Source organism: Hordeum vulgare, chromosome 5H (genome assembly GCF_904849725.1).
Source record: "Hordeum vulgare subsp. vulgare chromosome 5H, MorexV3_pseudomolecules_assembly, whole genome shotgun sequence".
NCBI lineage: Eukaryota > Viridiplantae > Streptophyta > Magnoliopsida > Poales > Poaceae > Hordeum > Hordeum vulgare.
The window spans coordinates 492,699,523-492,718,272 of record NC_058522.1 but is presented as its reverse complement, the minus strand read 5'-3'; the positions used below and the strand labels follow the sequence as shown (position 1 = coordinate 492,718,272).

General features: G+C 49.1%; 1 long non-coding RNA gene and 1 pseudogene across 1 annotated transcript; both read right to left on the bottom strand.

The window, feature by feature from the left end:
* Nucleotides 1-6,564: 6,564 nt before the first annotated feature.
* LOC123397002 lies at nucleotides 6,565-8,987 on the bottom strand (annotated as a pseudogene).
* Nucleotides 8,988-12,306: 3,319 nt separating this feature from the next.
* On the bottom strand, nucleotides 12,307-13,750 carry LOC123396462. Its single transcript, XR_006609909.1, has 3 exons — nucleotides 13,618-13,750; nucleotides 12,979-13,512; nucleotides 12,307-12,576 (listed from the first exon to the last, which is right to left on the bottom strand). It is a non-coding gene; the product is annotated as an uncharacterized LOC123396462 (long non-coding RNA).
* Nucleotides 13,751-18,750: the final 5,000 nt, after the last annotated feature.

Genomic DNA, 18,750 nt, shown 5'->3' with positions numbered 1-18,750 from the left:
AGTGTAATTGATGAGTATGCATGACTGCGTGTGTACACGTGCGCAGGTCCCACTTCATATTGTTCATCATTAGAATCGATCAAGGACAAGTTGAAGTCTGGGACCCGTTAACCTGGGACGCTGACACATGGAAGAGCGTGCGTCAGATGCTTCAAAGGTATATATATATCGGCCTCTTTCGTTCATCGGCCTCTTTTTCGTTCATTTCCTGATATCAAGTAAGTAATAATTAACTCTTGTATTCATTTTTCTTTGTCGGCCAGGGTTTGGCAAATCTTCATCAAGGAAGAACCCGGTACATGGGCAGACAAGCTCCACTTTCAGATTAACAAAGTAAGTAGTACTACGTACCCTGGTTTCAATACCATTACCATTCTCTTGATTATTATTAATTTGACTGAATTATGTTCTCGTATATAGGGCGTCCCGCAACAACCACCGGGCACTGATTATTGTGGATACTACGTTTGCGAGTACATTCACAGGATTATCAATGAGAAATCCCGTACTTCCAGAAATCTAGAGGTACGTAACCGGATCTTCACAACTTTATTTATGTTGCCATCAATTATGTTTAGTTTTGTTTATAACTTAATTGTTTTCATCTACTTCTTTTAAAGCTGCAACGAAAGCGGGCGATGCTCAGACCAATCCAACGTTGCAAGGCAGTTGCAGAGGAATTGGCAGGATTTCTCCTCACGCAAGTCATAGATGAAGGCGGAGAATTTTTCCATCCTATGAACCAATAGCCAGCCCCCTTCTCTATGCAAGTATACAGCTATAGGAAATGAACTTCAAATTATGTAATGATAATCGGTCCAGTACTTCGTGTTACATGTATATATGTATTTTTATTTGGTGCATCAACATTTAACCGCAAACACGGAATCGGAAACACTTAACCGCAAACACGGAATCGGTGTTTCCGGATACGTGTTTCCGATTACGTGTTCGTAAAAAACGGAACACGGACACACGGAATCGGAAACACGGAATCGGAAAGACGTAAACGGAAATACGGAACCGGAAACACGTAAACGAAAACCCTGAAAATACGGAACACGGAAACACCGAAATACGGAATCGGAAACCCTGAAAAGAAAAGGAAAAAAAAAAGAAAAAAAAAGCATTAGGACCGGTTGGTGTTACCAACCGGTTCTAAAGGTCCTCCGCCTGCGCGCACTCTTCGGCGCCCACGTGGAGGCCTTTAGCACCGGTTTGTAAGAGACCGGTGCTAAAGGGGGGGCCTTTAGTCCCGGATACGTAGCACCGGATGTGTATCCGGGTCCAAAGGCCCTTACCAACCGGTTCTAATACCCCTTTCTCCACTAGTGAGTACGTGAGAAAAACACGGGTTGGGAGGCTTAAGCGGCTAATACTGTGGGGTTTTCTGAAAAAGGTTAAGCGCCTAAGACTTTGGGAAGGAGGGAGTATATTTTAACAATTTTAAAATTCAATTTTTGAAACATGGTGAAACTCTATGGAACATAGTGATGCGAGTTTGGTTGGGGAGCCGGGATATGATTGATTTTTTGAAGGAAAGGGTTCATGAATAGTACTTTAAGGCGTCTGACATTTACTACTTAGTTAATTATAAATACTAGCTAGGTTGCATGCACTCCTCGTTTAGTGGTTATGTGAGTTATTATGCATTATTTTTTCTAATAATTAAGCGTCATGAGGTTATTGTATGAGCATTTGTAAAAAAATTGAACCAATCATGATTCATCTTGGTTCCAGAGATCGCTCATTCGCGCTTTCTAAACCGTGACGGAGATAGTACAATTGATACAAACATTAAAATCAAATGAAAGAGAATAGGTTGGTGGACGAGTGGAACGAGGGAGAAACGGAATGAGTTGTATTGTGTGTGTAGTACACAATAACTATAACTGCAGAAAAGATGCATGAACGGTATATCCCGTGCATGATAGACAATTCATTCTCATTTGTGTGATGCACTCATGCAATTTAGACTTTATCATGCATCTGGAGTTCCTATGTGTATATCATTCATTGTTGCAGAGATGAAATATATATATATATACACCTTTCATTGATTCCATTTGCTAACTCAGTGTGTTTCAATGAGCTAGCTATCTAGGTAGTAGATCCCAATCTATGTGCTTACTTAATTATTTACCACCATGTTATTATTGGTTACTACTGGTTTGTTTACAATACTTGATACTGAGAAATTAGAGGATACCGACATGCTAGCAAGCATGCTTCTCTTGTATAGGCGAAGCCAACACTACGTAGCATGAAGCCTTTGGAGCGCCATAGTTTTCAACGAGGAAACACCAGTATTTGTAATGAATTTACATCATGCACCACCAAATTTAAATGCTTGAGAAAGGAAGGGGAGTGAAAGAACGTACTACTACAAGCTAAGATGGCTGCTACCTACCTGAGTTCCTTTTTTGTGAGTGCACAACCATGGTATTTTTCTTCGAAGTCAAAATGCAAACCGGTTTTCAAGATACCAAACCATTAAAGTAAAGAGGTGTGCCTCAGTAGTCAGTACACCCTTTTAGAAAGATTGCAATTTTCAATGTATATCAAGGGTGCAGATTAAAACTAATTCGGCAAGTTGCAGAGGGCAATGTATATCAAGAGTGCAAATTAAAACTAATTTTCAATGCTTTCACGCCGCGATCCTCCTTGTTTTCTACTGTAGGTGAGTTTGTTTGATTTGGTGCCTGTAATTATAAGATTCCCCTTCTTCTTCTAATTTTGGGGTTGATCGACAACTTAGAAGGCGACGACATCTGCAACTCGGGGGAGGTCTTCGGCGCGGTGGCATCAAGGACGCCGTCGCGGCTCTTCTGGCTCCTTGGTCTAGCCATCTGAGAACTGAGATCGTCGGCCGCAAGTAGGCGTCACTGAGTCCACGCGTTCCTGGACTAAGTATGTATTTCCCATTCAAAGCCCTTTTGTTCATTCTGCGTTCTTTTCAATTGTAGTGCAGAAACAGACGATTTGAAGGTAAACTGAACAGACTCAGTACACTGGCAACCGTCCCAATCATCCAAGCAACATTGTTGAACAGCAAAAACTGAATTCTGAAAAGAAGACTAGCAATCATAGCAAGCAGTGTTCATAATCCGCGAAACAAGAAGCTAATCAAACACCATCACAAACCAACCCAATGAGAAATAACAAAGGGCACGGCCCATCAATCTAATAGAACTGAAGATGACAAACACCTTGACAAGTATTTTTCATCAGTATACTAGTAGCCAGTGGTGGAGACAGGCCTAGGGCAGTTGGGGTTCTAGCCCTAGGCCTAGAAACAATAACCTTTGTAATCCCTTCTAAAAAAATATATATAATCATTAGAATTAATGCATCATTTAAGCTTGCTTAGCCCTAGGCGTAATCTAGTACTAGTTCCGCCACTGCTAGTAGCTATCATAATTAGTGCACCTAATTACCTCATAGCAATCCAAATAAACTGACAAATTAATCCCATGGCATGCAGAAACAGAGCATGTTGCTGGATGAACAATACAACAAGGAAAACGCTTCGCCATGACGCGCCGGCCGAACGCTTCGGCCGGTCGTGCGTGACCCGCGCAAGAGCTGATTAGGCATGCAATTTTTATCTCGTTTAAATTTGCTGTAACTAGTGTTTAAATTTGCTACAAGTATTTTTCATTTGTTACATCTATCCACTAAAAGAGTTGCATCCACGTTTGGTTGCAACTCGAGTTCGTCGAATTTTTCGCTACAATTTGTGTTTTTATTTTTGCTACATCCGTGTTAATTTTTGCTACAACCGGTATCCTTTTTCTACAACCGTTCATTAAAAAAGTTGCATACAAGTTCGTCAAAGTTGCAACACGAGTTCACCGGATTGTTTTGCTACAACCCTTTTTTTGTTTTGCGATCACGCATCATCAGCTTTGTTTTTTTGTTACGACAACATTGATATTTTTTTTGCTACAACTATATTTTTGTTGCAACCGTGAACGAAAATTATTGTATCGTGAACGAAATTTGTTGCATCGAGAAAATTTTGTTGTATGTAGATCTAACGATACGGCCCGCGTGCAGCTGTTGGATCGGATGACGCTCCGGCGCAGAGCACTGCCCATACAACAACGTCTATATATACCTGATTTTGGTTGGATTCTAAAAATCAAATGCCACAACAGTGCGCTGTTCGGAATTCAGAAATTCACTCCTTCGTTCACCCGCTCCGAATAAAAGATGATCCACCACTAGGCTGGATAAAGCTAAACCATTCGAACCATCCTACCAGCTCAAGCAGCAACATGTTCAGCACCTGACTAACAATCAAAACGGTTCAAAAAATAATCCTGGAAGCACAAACACGTGACAAACTAAGAGCATTTTCAACAAACGCGTTTCGACCGGCGTCCAAAAAACTGATTTACAGCGCGTTCATCGTCAGGTTTGACACGACGCATATCGCTGGCTCTAGCAGCCGCGCTGAAATGCAGCGCGGGCGCGCAGCTCCAGCAACGCGCTAAAATGCAGCGTGCGCAGCCGACGCCTCACATTTCTTCATTTTGAACACAAATTTCACACATCTCATTTAACACAAAACACATGGCATATAATTTGAATCACATACATCATTCAACCAAGTTCGTGCCCAAAAGTTCATGCCCACATATTCAAATTCATGTCCACAACATCATTTAACAAAGTTCAAAATGCAAACCAAGTTCATGACACAAACGAAAGGCACAACAATCAAGCCTCGTCTTCATCCTCATCTTCCTCCGATTCATCCGACTCCGCCAAAGACGATTTTTCCTCCTCCTCTCCATTGTTGCGCACCGCATTCTCATCACGAGAAACTCGGAAGGTGTTGCCAAGATCGTGGGAAGGTTGCACACCGGCGCCCGGAGGTGCACCCATGCCGCCAATGAGAGTCGTAAAACTCATGCCACCCATGCCACCCATGCCGTCCAAGCCGTCCGGAAGTGGTCCGAAGCCACCCATGCCTCCCATGGTCTCCATGGTAGCTCCAAAGCCATTCATGGAAACCATGCCGCCCATGGTTGCTCCAAAAGCCACACATGACACCAATGCCACCCGTGCCGCCAATGCCACCGTCACCCATGCCGCCAAGGCCACCGCCACCTATGTGCGAATCATGGCTCTTTTTTGGATCAAGACTTCTTCACGGGCAAGATTAACATACTTCTTTTGCGCATCATTGAACAAAGATGTGTCCAAGAAGAACAAGTGCTTCTCCCATTCCAACAATTTAGATCGCTCCTCCATGCCCACCTTCCTCTCCTCCAATGCCACTTTCCTCTCCTCGACCGCCACCCTCCTCTCCTCGGCTTCTTCGGCCGCGGATGTCTTGCCCTTCTTCGTCTGCGCCGCATTTGGGAGGTTCGAGGGGGGTGCAGAGGGCTTCATCAAGTCGGGTGCCGGCGCCGGCGCGACAATGCCCGCCGCCGAGGTCATCCGCGACGGCATGAAGAGGCCGCGCGCGAGGCTAATGCTCGGAGGAGCTCCGGCGGAGGCGGAGGCGTGGCCAACGCTCCCAGCGCTAGGGTTTGCGGCGGCGGCGGTTGTAGGATGGGGTGAGGGGGAGCCGGTGCGCGCGTCCATCGTGTCAGTTCGCCGGCACCGGCGCGTGTGGGGCGAAGGTGGCGCGGTGGGAGAAAGTGCGGCGCGAGCGCTCGTGTGTGCCGCCGCGGAAGCGGACGCCCCAAATACGCAGCGCGCGATGGCGATTCAAACCGCGCGCCCAACTCTATATGCCGCGCGCGCGGTTATTATGCGTCCGCTTGAGACACTCTGCCGATTACGCGCACGCTAAAATGAATAAATTTGAGACGCGGCGTTTGTTTAGCGCGGCTGTTGGAGATGCTCTAAAACGATGAAAATTTGCAAAGGGCAGGATTGAACTAATCCAGCACGACCATGTCAAACACCACGAGCAATTTTTTTTCCAGCAAGTTACTAGTTATTATGATTCATGGATCTAATTACCTCATTTCGTTTCAGTTCAATTTAACAGAGAAATTAACAGCAGCAAGCTGCCATGGCATGCAGAAACAGAGAAACATGTTGTTGGATCAACATTACAACTACCTATAATATACTTCATCCGTTTTAAAATAAATGTCATAAGCTTAATACAACTTTACATTAGATCAAGTATAAAATTAAAACATTTATTTTAGGACGGAGGAAGTATGTCAGTGGACTTACAATATTATAAGCACTAGAAATTTGTTCATAACATGATCGTTCTTCCAATCCAATCATCATACCAGCGAGGGAGAACAGAAATTACAAGCATGCTGATTTTGGTTTGGATTCGGAAAATCAAACACCACGAACAATATACATTTGTCCGGCATTCAGAATTCATTCATGCACTCCATCCATTCACTACAGTGGATGCCAAACCATTCCAGCCATCCTACCAGCTCAGGCATCGTTGTTCAACTACAAAATCCAACTTATATTCTAGGCATGGATTTGGTTCGAATTCTGAAAAACGGCATTAGCCGTCCACAATTCTGAAGAAAACTGACCAAACTAAGCTGGTGACAACTGATAATCGATCTAATCGAACACCTCCAGCTTCTGGTACTCTTCGCCGGCGATGGCATCCATCATGATGGCCTCGGGGTTCACCACGCCGTCGTTCCTCAGGAATATCTTGAGGAAGTTCTTGGAGAAGCCGCTCACCATGGCCACCCCCGGCTGGGTCGACGTCACCGGCGTGGAGTGCGAGTCGCGCAGGTTCCAGAAGATGATCTGGCGCACCACATCGCCGTACCCGGCGGCCCTGAACTTCTTGCAGATCACCTCGTAGTCCGTGTCCCATGCTCCCGCCTGCCGCGGTTGGTAGTACCCGCCATGCACCGACGCCTGGTCGAACTCCATGTCGCTGTACACGAAAATGGTCCTGATCATCTTCTCCGGCGCCAGCCGGGCCTCCACCGCAGTGCGGAGGATCTGGTCGAACACCGCCTGGAAGTTGGTGTTCATGTCCCACTGCATGCGCCTAACGAAACTCATCTTCTCCACAAGAGTCTCTCCCTGGATCAGGTGAATCTCAGGCGTGTCGCTGAAGGTGATCACCTTGCCTGCCCAGGGCTCCTCGCTGAGCTCTGAACTCTGAAGTGAGCACGCCCAGCGCGATGCACACCTCCATCGGGGTGCCCTCCATGCTGCCCGACACGTCGCAGACGGAGATGCAGTTGCGCAGCGCCCCCTTGGAGCGGAGGTCGTCCACCATGCGGCGCCACTGCAGCTCCGACACGTCGTCGTCCTCGACGCGGTAGGCCGACGCGGCGATCTCGTGCGGTAGGAGCGCGCCCGCTGAGATCTTGGCCTTGCCGGCCTCCACGTCCTCCAGGTACTTGTCGAAGCGCTCCTCGTCGTGCTTCTTGAAGAGGAACTTGTAGCGCCGCATGGCCACCGAGGCCACGCGGGTGTAGGGCAGCTCCGACCACCGCTGGGCGCTCATGTACACCTCCGGAAGCTCCAGCACCTTGCGCAGCGGCACGAGCACCTCGCGGCGGAGGCGGTGGAGGGTCCGATACGTGTAGTGCTCGTCCGTGAGCTCGGCGTACTCGGGGTCCGAGTCGCGCGGGAAGAGGCGGCGGGCGATGGCCTCGCAGAGCAGCGTGGTGCGGTCGAAGGACGAGCCCGGCGTGGGGCACCACTTGGCGGCGAGCCCGATATTCATCTTCCTGCCGCCGGTGGCCAGCTGCTCGAGGTCCGAGGCGAGGAGGGCGGCGAAGAAGTCCGCGGCAGCCTCGAACAGGAAGCGGTACGCGCTGTCGCCGTAGTACGTCTCCAGCGACTGCACGGCGAGCTTGGCCACCTTGCTGACCTTCTTGGACATCTGCCGGGGCTTCTTCTTCTTCTGATCCACCTCCATCTCGTCTGGCTTCTGCTCCGCCGGCTCCTGGACCGCGACAGCGAGAGGGACGGTGTCCACCTCCATGGGCTTGGCCCTGCCGGACTTGGAGAGGGCGGCGGACAGGAAGTCGCCGAAGGTGGCCTTGGGCGGCACAGGGGCCAGCTCGCGGGCGCGCTTGCGGCTGGCCAGGCTAGCACGCAAGGCCTCCCGCTGCTTGCCGAAGTCCTTCTCCTTCCTCCGAACCTTCTCGGCGGCGGCGCCCTCCCTGGCGACCTTGCGCACGTCGGGGCCGTGGATGAGGCGGAAGAGCAGCTCGGGGAAGTCCTTGAGGCCTCATTTGGTTAGAGGGGATCGGGGAGGTTTTGAGAGAAAAATCCCCGGCAGGGCCAGAAACCCCACGGATCCTCGGGCACCTATTCGATAGGAGGGATTTGCTTAGCTCAATCCCCTTCGTTCCCCTTCAATCCCTTCTTATCCATGTATTTCAAAGCCCTTCTCGGAGGACTAGTGGAAGCAAAGCCCCGGAATGTGAGAGGATTGGGTGGAACAAAGGGATTCACCCAATCCTCTGAAATCCCTCCCTCTCAAAACCTCCCCAATCCCCCTTAACCAAACGAGGCATGAGGTACCCGAACTCGGCGAGCGCGGCGACGTTGCAGGCGAGCGTGCGCGGATGGTTGTCGTGCAGCCAGAGCGCGGCGACGTAGAAGCCCTCTTTGTCCGACTTGCCGGTGCCGCGCACGCCGCGGAGGTTGCAGGCGAGCTTGAGCGCCGTGAGCGGGTCTTGCGCCCACGCGGCGGCGAGCAGCGTGCGCACGCGCTCGGGCGGCGTGCTGGGGACCACCTGGAAGAAGAGGTCGAGGCAGGGGTTGCCCGAGTTGGCGTACGTGGCGAAGCAGTTCTCCGTGAACGCCCTCCACGGCTTGAAGGCGGCCTTCATCTCCGCGGCCGACGGCGCGTTGAAGGCCGCGTCGAGGATGTCGATGAAGGGGTGCGAAGTGGGCGCGGCGGCGTTGAGGACGCCGACGGAATCGGTCGACGGGCGGGCGGCGCGGATGATGGGAGGGCCGAGGAGACGGCGTGGCGGCGCGGCTGGCTCCGTCTGCGTGGCCATGACGGTTAGTGCGCTCGGCAGCTAGGGTTTGGAGGATCGAGCGAGCGAGCGAGCTAGGCCGGGCAGGGGGAGGAAGATCTTTTATTGATTTTCAGGTGGCTGGGTTCGTTGGTTATATATGGGTTGGGAGGAAGGAGGAACCGACATGGCTCGCCCTGGTCGACGGCCCACATCCGATTCATCGGCGTCGAGAGGGTCGCGAGGCCTTGTGCACGCGCCCATGTGATTTGTAATAAGGGAAATAACACATAGAAGTACATGATTTGAATGGACAAAACAGATAACGTTCACACATTCGGTCTTCTCTCCTTGCGACGTGTACATCCGGCCTGCCACCTCGTGCTCCCGTGTGTCACCGCGTGACAGTTCCACTCAGTTGCAATAATACTAAAAAGACATGGCAACTGACAGGTGTGCGGGCACGACATTTTCACTCAGTTACCATGTAACACTGAAAAGATATGACAAGTGACATGCATGCAGACACGACAGTTTCACTCAGTTGTCATGTAACACCAGAAAGACATGATAACTGAGAGGCATGTAGACACAGCAGTTCCACTCAGTTGCGAAGCCTAGAGACGGCATCGAGTTATACTCATGACTCGCAGCCGAGGAAAGAAGACCTGGACACCCCCATGGTTTTGAATACACATTTTCTATTAGTGTTTGTAAGGACCTGTGATTAATTATTCAAGTGCTAAACGTGTTTCTTTTTCTTTTTTGCATCGAAAATGCTAAACGTGTTGAGAATACAAATACATCCAGTACTCCATTCGTTTCAGTTTATATATCCGACACGTATATCTAGGTCGTTAATTTGGTCAACTTAATGAAAGGCATATACTATAAAAAAAATATCATTAAAAAGTTTAGATTTCTATTTCTAGTGATATAATTTTTATGTTAAATAATATATTATATATAAGTTAAATTGACGACCTAGTTACACATGCATGCTTTATAAACTGTGACGAAGGAAGTAAAAGACAAATCACAAGTTTGTTTACATGGAGAATATATACAACTTCCTAGTACAAAGTTGGAAACAGAATAGAAATACTACCGGTTGGAAACAGAGTAGAAATACTCCCGGTTACAAAGTTGTACAAAAAAGGAAATATTACAAAGTTGGAAATATTCTTAGTCGGTTCCCCTTGCACGCAGCCACAAACGATCCCGGACTCTCTTAAGTCCGTTGCGGTTGCCGACTTTGCCGGCACGCTATATGAGCAAGCGCGCTCCCATCATCTCTGATCTTCAATCCAATCCCCCACCCCGATCTCTCTAAAACCCTAGACCCCCGCCTCCCCGCCCCGCGGCACCGCAGCCAGCCAGCCATGGCCCCCGCCGCCGCGCTCCTCGGCCCTCCCATCGCGATCGTCGACACCGACATGGCCGACCGCAAGCCCAAGGCCAAGCCGACGCCGAAGAAGCCGAAGCGCGCGCTCTACCGCGGCGACTCATCGTCATCGGACGACGACTCCGAGGGCTACGACAGCGACGCCGACCCCGTCTCCCGCCCGCCGAAGGCGGTGGGGAAGGCGCTCGCGTACGCCTCGTCGGGCGACCCCTGCGTCGACTTCTTCTTCCAGGTCGTCCCGGGTGGCACGGCGGCCGCCGATGTGGCCGCGCTCCTTAGCGTCGCCTGGGCCGGCGACGCGCGCACGGCGCTCCGCCTCGTGTGCCACCTCCGAGGTGTCCGCGGGCTCGGCAAGTCAGACCGGGAGGGCTTCTACGCCGCCGCGCTCTGGATGCACGCCAACCACCCGCGCACCCTCGCCGCCAACCTCGCCACCTTCGCCAGGTTCGGCTGCCTCAAGGACCTCCCCGAGATCGTCTACCGCATCCTTCACGGCCCCCGCGACGAGCGCAAGGACGGCGACGACGACAGCAGCAGGGTCCACCGCCGCGGCGGCTCCCGTAACAATAAGCGGCGCTGCGTCGGCGGGGGCGCGGAGGCCGCCAAGGCCAGGCGTCAGAAGGAGACGGAGCACGCGCAGGTCGTGCTCTCCCGCTACGACTCGGACGAGAGCTTCCGCTTCCTCTACGACAGCGTCGCCGAGCTCTTCGCCGAGCTTCTCAAGTCCGACCTCGAGCACCTGCGCTCGGGCGACACGGCCAAGATCGGGCTCGCCGCCAAGTGGTGCCCGTCGCTCCGCTCATCGTACGACCGCTCGACCCTGCTCTGCGAGGCCATCGCCCGCCGCGTCTTCCCGCGCGACTCGAGCCCGGAGTACCTCGGCATCCCCGACAAGCACTACGCGTACCGCGTCCGCAACCGGCTCCGCCGCGAGGTGCACGTGCCGCTGCGCAAGGTCCTCGAGCTCCCGGAGGTGTACATGAGCGCCGGCAAGTGGGACGAGCTCCCCTACGCGCGCGTGGCGTCGCGGGCGATGCGGCAGTACAAGCTGGCCTTCGACAAGCACGACAAGTCGGGCGTGGCCGGCTTCTACGACGAGGTGCGCGCCGGGCTGACCAGGATCCCGGCCGACGCGGTGCTGCCGCACGAGATCTTGGCCGCGGCCCTCAAGGGCGAGCACGACGAGTCGGCGGAGCTCCAGTGGCGCCGCATGGTGTCGTCCCTGGTGTCGGAGGGCCGGCTCAGCAACTGCATCGCCATGTGCGCCCTATCGAGCTCGGTGGAGAAGCCCCCGGCGTCCGCGGCCATCGCGCTGGGGCTGCTGATCTCGGAGCTGAGCCAGGACCCGTGGAAGGGGCGGGTGATCACCTTCGACGCCACGCACCAGCTGCACAAGGTGCGCGGCGCGTCGCTGGTGGACAAGCTCCGGACGCTGGCCGCCGTGAGGGCCCAGAAGGGCGCGAACCTGCAGGCCGTCTTCAACAAGATCCTGAACGTGGCTGTGGCGGGCGCGCTGTCCAAGGACATGATGGTGAAGCGGGTGTTCGTGCTGAGCGACATGGAGTTCGACGGGTGGGTGGGCGGCGAGGCGTGGGTGTCGGAGCACGAGGCCATCAAGAAGAAGTTTGCGGCGGAGGGGTTCGGCGTGCCGGAGGTGGTGTTCTGGAACGTGGGCACGTCCAAGCAGAATTTTGGATTTCGTTTTGCATTTTTTTCCGGTCCTGGGCGAAATAGACGAATTTCGGAATTTCGGATTTTTTTCGGAAAAAACCGGACGAAAAGTCAAATCCAAAAATTGAAAACTGGGACGAAAACTGGCCGAAAATTGAACGAAAAACGTCCGAAATTTGACATAATTTTTGAAATTTTGTGGAACAACGACATATCACAGAAACATACTTAATTGAAGGCAAACTATAGCAATCCAGAATTCAATCTAGATTGACGAATCAGGAGTAAAGATTATAGTCTACCAATCATAACTTAGGTTCTACATCCAGGCCAATCCGTAGCATAGTTTAACTACATCCAAGATCACAGCAAAAGAACATCCATCCAAATGAATTGTCCACAACTAGTCCTGGACAACATTTCATGCATCCCACAAAATAACATTCAGAGTTCTCATACACCACAAAATGCAACCAGAAGCTTCCTTCTTCCATTCTTGTGTCATTTCTTCACTGGACAGCAACCTTGCGACCACATACGATGCTCCAAATGCTTCTACAAATGCCAAAATGATGGTGTATTAAGTCAATCAATATTACAAGGTAAAGTGGGCTGATGCAATCATTTGGCAATTTATGAAGCTATGAATTATTTGGATTAATTTCCACTACAATGACATTCCTCGTGGTTGTACGAATGCTAGAATCAGCAATCTGTAGGTAAACTTGCAACGCCTAACCAAATATAATACTAGTAACTTTGAAAAAAAAAAAACTTGCTAGCATTCCTAACCAGGTCCAATGAACTTAGAACTGTGTCAGCAAAAAGAAACAGTTAGCACGCCCCATGCAACTTTCAGCAAACAAAAACCTTGCCAGAAATGTTTGGGCATTACCGAAATGCGAGGATTACTACAATACTGAAACAGCTTACCTATGAACTTACCTATGAACTTACCTGTCAATTGTAAAGGCTCGTCAAGTCCTTCAGCTTCGTGCTTTGCTTTCCTCGTCGAGACCTACGGCAGTTCAGCAAACCTCCATCATTTCTTTCCTCAACCTCGTTTCCATCTTGGCTTGGTTGATCTTTTTCAACTCGGGTAGTTGAATCTTCTCCATCAGCTTCACTTGCGCTATCATCTCCGCATTCATCCTCATCATCAATGTCTATGTACTCATCTTCTTCTTCATCATCATCACAATCAATGTAGTCATCCTCATCTTCTTCCAATACTCTCTTCCTTTTCGTTCCATTGCCCTTCCTTCCAAGATGAGAGGATTTCTTGCTTGAGTTAAGGCGACGTATTTCCTCGAACACGGCGCTAGCAGCATCAGATCCATCCAAGATTACATGTTCCTCATCCTCATTCAACCACTCCATCATTGGATTAGCCTCATCAAACATGGTTGTATTCATCATCATTGCACATGGATCAACCTCCTTATATTTATCATTCTCTCTCACCCGGTCCTTGTCTTCTTCAGCACGTATCTTCAAAGGTGTGAAAACAAAATCAGTAAATAACAGCAACGTAAACAACAATGTTTTCTAAGAAAATGGAGGATCATGGTCTCAACACACAAGAGAATTTTATACCTTCAAGTTGTGGCGAACGGATACAAACTTGTGCAGCTTGCCATATAATAGACGATTCCTTTGTTTCGTGTGGACCAAGGCCCAAGCGCTCCAGTTCCTTTCACATCCACTTGACGACACACATTGGGAAACAATTCTCTACTGTCGTCACCTCCACGAGGACGAGGCCCGCCTTCTCTACGAGGCGGACTACCCGACGCCACTGGACATGCGTGTGTCGGGATCGTGTCTGCTGAGCACCGATGAAATCTCGGTGCCGCCGTCGCCCTCTGGATCTGACTGGTGGGCGAAGATCGCACGGATCCGGTCGTTGCTGCCGGAGAGCTCAAGCAACCTGCTGAGGTACGCCCCCAACAGCAACACTCCGTGGACGGCGTACTTCGAACGCCAGCTCGCCGAGCAGCTCGCCGCCACCAACGGGGTCCAACCACGCGGCCGCCATAACTCCAAGGGGCACCACCCATGGCGGGGCATCCTCGGACGCACATTGGATGTTGTCCTCGAGCACATCAAGGGCGGCAACTCGCCGCGGTTGGAGTACCCACCGCCACCCACCTTCTCTCGTCGCCGTGACAGCTCCTGGACGCCGAGGCGGATGAAGACAGCGTCGTCCTCCTCGTTCGGCTCCAGCTCCCATTCCTCCGGGTCGCCGGCGCTCCTCCCGTCAAGCCGGAGCCGCGGGAGATGCCGTTGGGACGGCGCACGCGCAGCGGCAGCATTGTCATCAACGAGCCCCGCGCCTCCTCCCGCCTCATCAAGTCGAAGACGGAGCCGGGGCACCTCCCCGTCAAGCAGGAGCTCCTGGCCATGGCTGTCGGCGACGAGACCGCCCTCAATGGAAGCGGGGCCACTACGTCTGTGAGGAGATGGAGCACCAGCGTCGAGCCCTTGAGGAGATCGCCGCCCGGCGCCGCGGTCGCGAGGAGGACAACGTTGTCATCCTCGACGACAGCGTCAAGGAGGCGTCCGGGCCTTCCAACCCCGTTCGCGACGGCTACCCAGGGCAGGGGCATAGCAAGGACGACGATGGAGCACAGGACGACGACGGCAACAACGACGGCGGTGATTACATCAATTTCTACAAGCTTGTCGGCATATAGAAGGCGACGGCGTTGGGCGGCAAAGGCGGGTGGCGGTGACGTAGTTTCATTATGTTTATTTATGTTTTTATTTCACTTTTGTACAAATTTCAATAAAAAACTATGAATTTTCTTCAAATTTGAACCATTTTTGGTTGAATTTAGGCCGAGTTTGTTTTTTTTCAAAACCAGTTGGGCCGATCTTTGGGGGGCGACTGAAAACCGAACGCTCCCAAGCTAATTTTTTCACCAGCACGCCCTAGAAAACCCCAAGGGCGAACAGCTGGAGCCGCTCTTAGCATTGGTAGACTATAAAGTGCATATGTCAATCCGTATGAAAAAGATATAGATTAAGTTCAGAAGAAAATCAGTTTGTATCCACGCACTGTTATAATTGCATGTGTTCCTTGACCATGATCAAATTAAAGCAATGCAACTTTGAATATATACCATAAAAAGGTTATTGAAATATTTTCTCTCTCAATCACTCTGCTCATAAATTATTTGAAAGTGTTTTTGTTTTCACTTAAATGTCTTACGGTGTACTCCGTACTCAACATGAGACTTGTTGCTTACATTCTTTTAGAAATCATTATCTCCCAACGAAAAAATCCCCCAACCCCTCCCTCGTCGGCCCCTGCCGATGATAGGGAGGGAACTCTAACGCGTTGCCCGCCGGGCCCTCCTCTTCCTTCCTCCTCCCTTTGATGTCGCCAGTGTGCTCTACCGAGCAAAGCTCGGCCGGAGCCGACGGCGGTGGGGCGACCTCTTCTCCCCGCACACGGGGTCGGTGCTGGGCGGATCCAGCAAGTAGGGCGCGAGGCGGCGGTCGAGGATTTGTGTGTTATTTTTCTTTTTCCTGGCGTGGGCAGTCCGTCATTGAAATTGAATAAGGTGGCTCATTATTTGTGGGCATTGGGCTAGTTGTATACATGGGTTGTTGCTGGTGGAGCTGTCTCGGCTGCATTTTTTTCGTGTTTCTTTTAAGAGGAGTAGTAGAGTGGTTTTTGAGATCGACGACATAGAGTGGCCGTGAAGATCAATCTTTCATGACGTTCTTTTTTCTTTTATGATTTTTTTTTAATTTTGTTTCTTACTTTCTTTTTAAATTTGTCTTTTATTTCCTTATTTACAAAATTCATGAATATGATTTTGTAAATATTTTTACAAATTTCGTGAAGAATTTTTAAATTTTTGTGAACGCCTTCTAAATTTTGTGAATGTTTTTATGGGGAATTGCTAAATTACATCTAAATGATTTTTAATTTTGTGTCATATATGTTTCTTACTGTTTGATTTAGTTTCTACAATTTCATGCAAGTGCTGGATCCCCACTTCACTGGTTGTTGTTCGTTTGTCATGCATCCTTTTGTTTGCCTTTTTGCATTCATTTTTTATCGGCCCATTATCTTGGCATGTTTGCATCATGTTTCTCTGTTGTTTCTAGACGGCGACGTTGATTTGGAAGAGATAAAAAAAAAAGAGCTCTATCGCGGTTGCTACCTTGCCCGTTCATTTTGGTGTTGTCTTACATTTCTTCTAAGCTTCATGATCAAGATGCGATTTAGCAATGTGTACAAAAGCCGATGTATTACCATGTCTCCCTTTTTCAATTTTATTGACTTGTCCTGCAACTCAGGCCTAACCCATTTGTTTTCCTACGTGCAAGTCCAACCACATCCCTAACATGCAATAAAGGACCCCATTTTATTGTTCCAGTTGCAACTCTACCCTCGACACCCAATTGTTGCCCCGACCATTTTTTTTTAAAGTTGCAACTCCCCTCTCGATACGCAGTTAGGGGTCTCACTCATTTTTGTCCTCGTTCCAAGTCCATCAAGTCCATCCTAAACACGCAACTGGAGGCATGACCTTCTTTTGCCCCATTTTTCAACTCCACCCCTAACTTGCATTTTTTTTGTCCCAGATGCAGGCCCAACCTCGATATGCCAGGCGGACCAACCCGTTTTTCTCCCAATTGCATGTCGATCCTCAACACGCAACTGGTGTTTTGACTTATTGTTTCAGTTGTAACTCCATCCCAGTATGCAACTACAGAGCCAACCATTTTTTCTTGAGTTAAAAGTCCACCCCCGATACACAACTGAGCATGTACTATTTTTATCCTAGTTGCAAGTCGAACAATGACTCGCAACTAGGCTCGTAGTTTTCATAGTTTTTCAGTTGCAAGTTCACCTTTGACTCGCACCTAGGCATGTATTTTGTTTTTCATCCCAGTTGCAAATCCACCCTCGACTTGGAAGTGCGTCCATAGTTTGTTGTTCTTCCAACTACAAGTCCACCTCCGACTCGCAACTAGGACGTGTTTTGATTTTCATCTCGGTTGCATGTCCACTCTTGATTCGCAATTGGGCCAGCGGTTTCTGTCTTTCATCCTAATTGTAAGTCCACCCTCGACTCGCAACTAGGCTTGCAGTTTCGTAGTGTCCTAGTTGCAAGTCCACCTTTCGAGTCATAATTGGGATGTGTTTTGTTTTTCATTCCACTTGCAAGTCCACCCTGACTCGCAACTAGGCCCATAGTTTTATTATTGTCTGAGTTGCAAGTCGATCCTTGACTCACAACTAGGCTCGTAGTTTCGTTGTTGTCTCAGTTGTAAGTCCACTTTGGACTCGCAACAAGGCTCATAGTTATCCGTGTTATAAGCCAACCCCTCGACTCGTAACTAGGCATGTATTTTATTTTTCATCCTAATTGCATGTCCACCCTTGACTCGCAATTGGAACGTAATTTGTTTCATCTAAGTTGCAAGTCCCTCTTCAACTCACAATTGTGCTCATTTATTACTTAGTTGTATTTTAATTGTAAGTTCATGCTCGACTCGCAACTGGACCCATAGTTTGTTGCCGTTCTAGTTGCAAGCCCATTCGACAACTCACAACTAGGCCCATAGTTTTTTGTTGTCTGAGTTATAAGTCCACCCTCGACTCACAACTAGGTTCATTTCTTTCATAGTTGTCTTAATTGCAAGTCCATGCTTGACTCGCAACTGGAATCATAGGTTGTTATTGTCTCACTTGCAAGTCCACCATTCGACTTGCAACTCGGTCCCTTTTTTTATCCCTGTTGCAAAACAACTATCGACTCACAACTTGCACCACATTGTTTTAGGAACAACATGTTTTAAAGTTCACAAACATATTTTAGAAAATATAGTTGCATTTTTTGAAAGATGTTTCCAAATTGTTGGAAATTTTAAATTCATGAACTTTTTGAAATTGGTGAGGAGTTTTGTTTTTAAAATCCATGGAATTTTTTGTCATAACCATGAACGGTTTTAAATTTCATGATCTTTTTTTCAAATTTGTGAATATTTTAAAATAAATAGTTCACCGTATAGTAGAACATGCTCATTAACATCTTTCTAATTTGAAAATATTTATCTAAATTCGTGAACATGTTTTGATCAAACATTGTCTTCATTTAATTAATGTACAAAATGGATGGGTGGAAAATGCAAAAACCAAAAGCCAAATGGACAAAAAAAAATCGTACGTAGCCTACTGGAAGCTAGCGATCAGATACATAATGGTAAGAAGATAACGATCAGCGCAAGAACGAATAAAGCCATGACAGCACTGTTCAAAGCTAGCGATCAGATTTTCTATATACGTAAAGCTAGCGATCAGATGTGTCATACCAGTAAAACTTAAGTAGTGGCTTGACGTATGGGCCAGCCCACCCAGCGTCAGCGAACGTGCGGGCAAGCTGATTGTTTGTTTTGTGTTTTGACAAATATAATCAAACAAACAAAACAAACAATAAGTTCAAAAAATATAATGATTAAATGAGATGGTGGTATGTGACATTGTTAGAAGTGAGATATTATCTCACATCGAGATGTGACATAGTCGGGCCCTAGGTAAATTTACCGGTTCCGGTATCTACCTTTTTATTTCCCCTTCCGATTCCAGGATACGAGGTTTATACAGAGCAATACGAGATGAATCCCCACGCCGATGCCTTTTTCCCACACCGAACTATCTTCCCCGTCTCATCAGTTCCATGGCGGCCGCTGGTCACCACTAGCTAT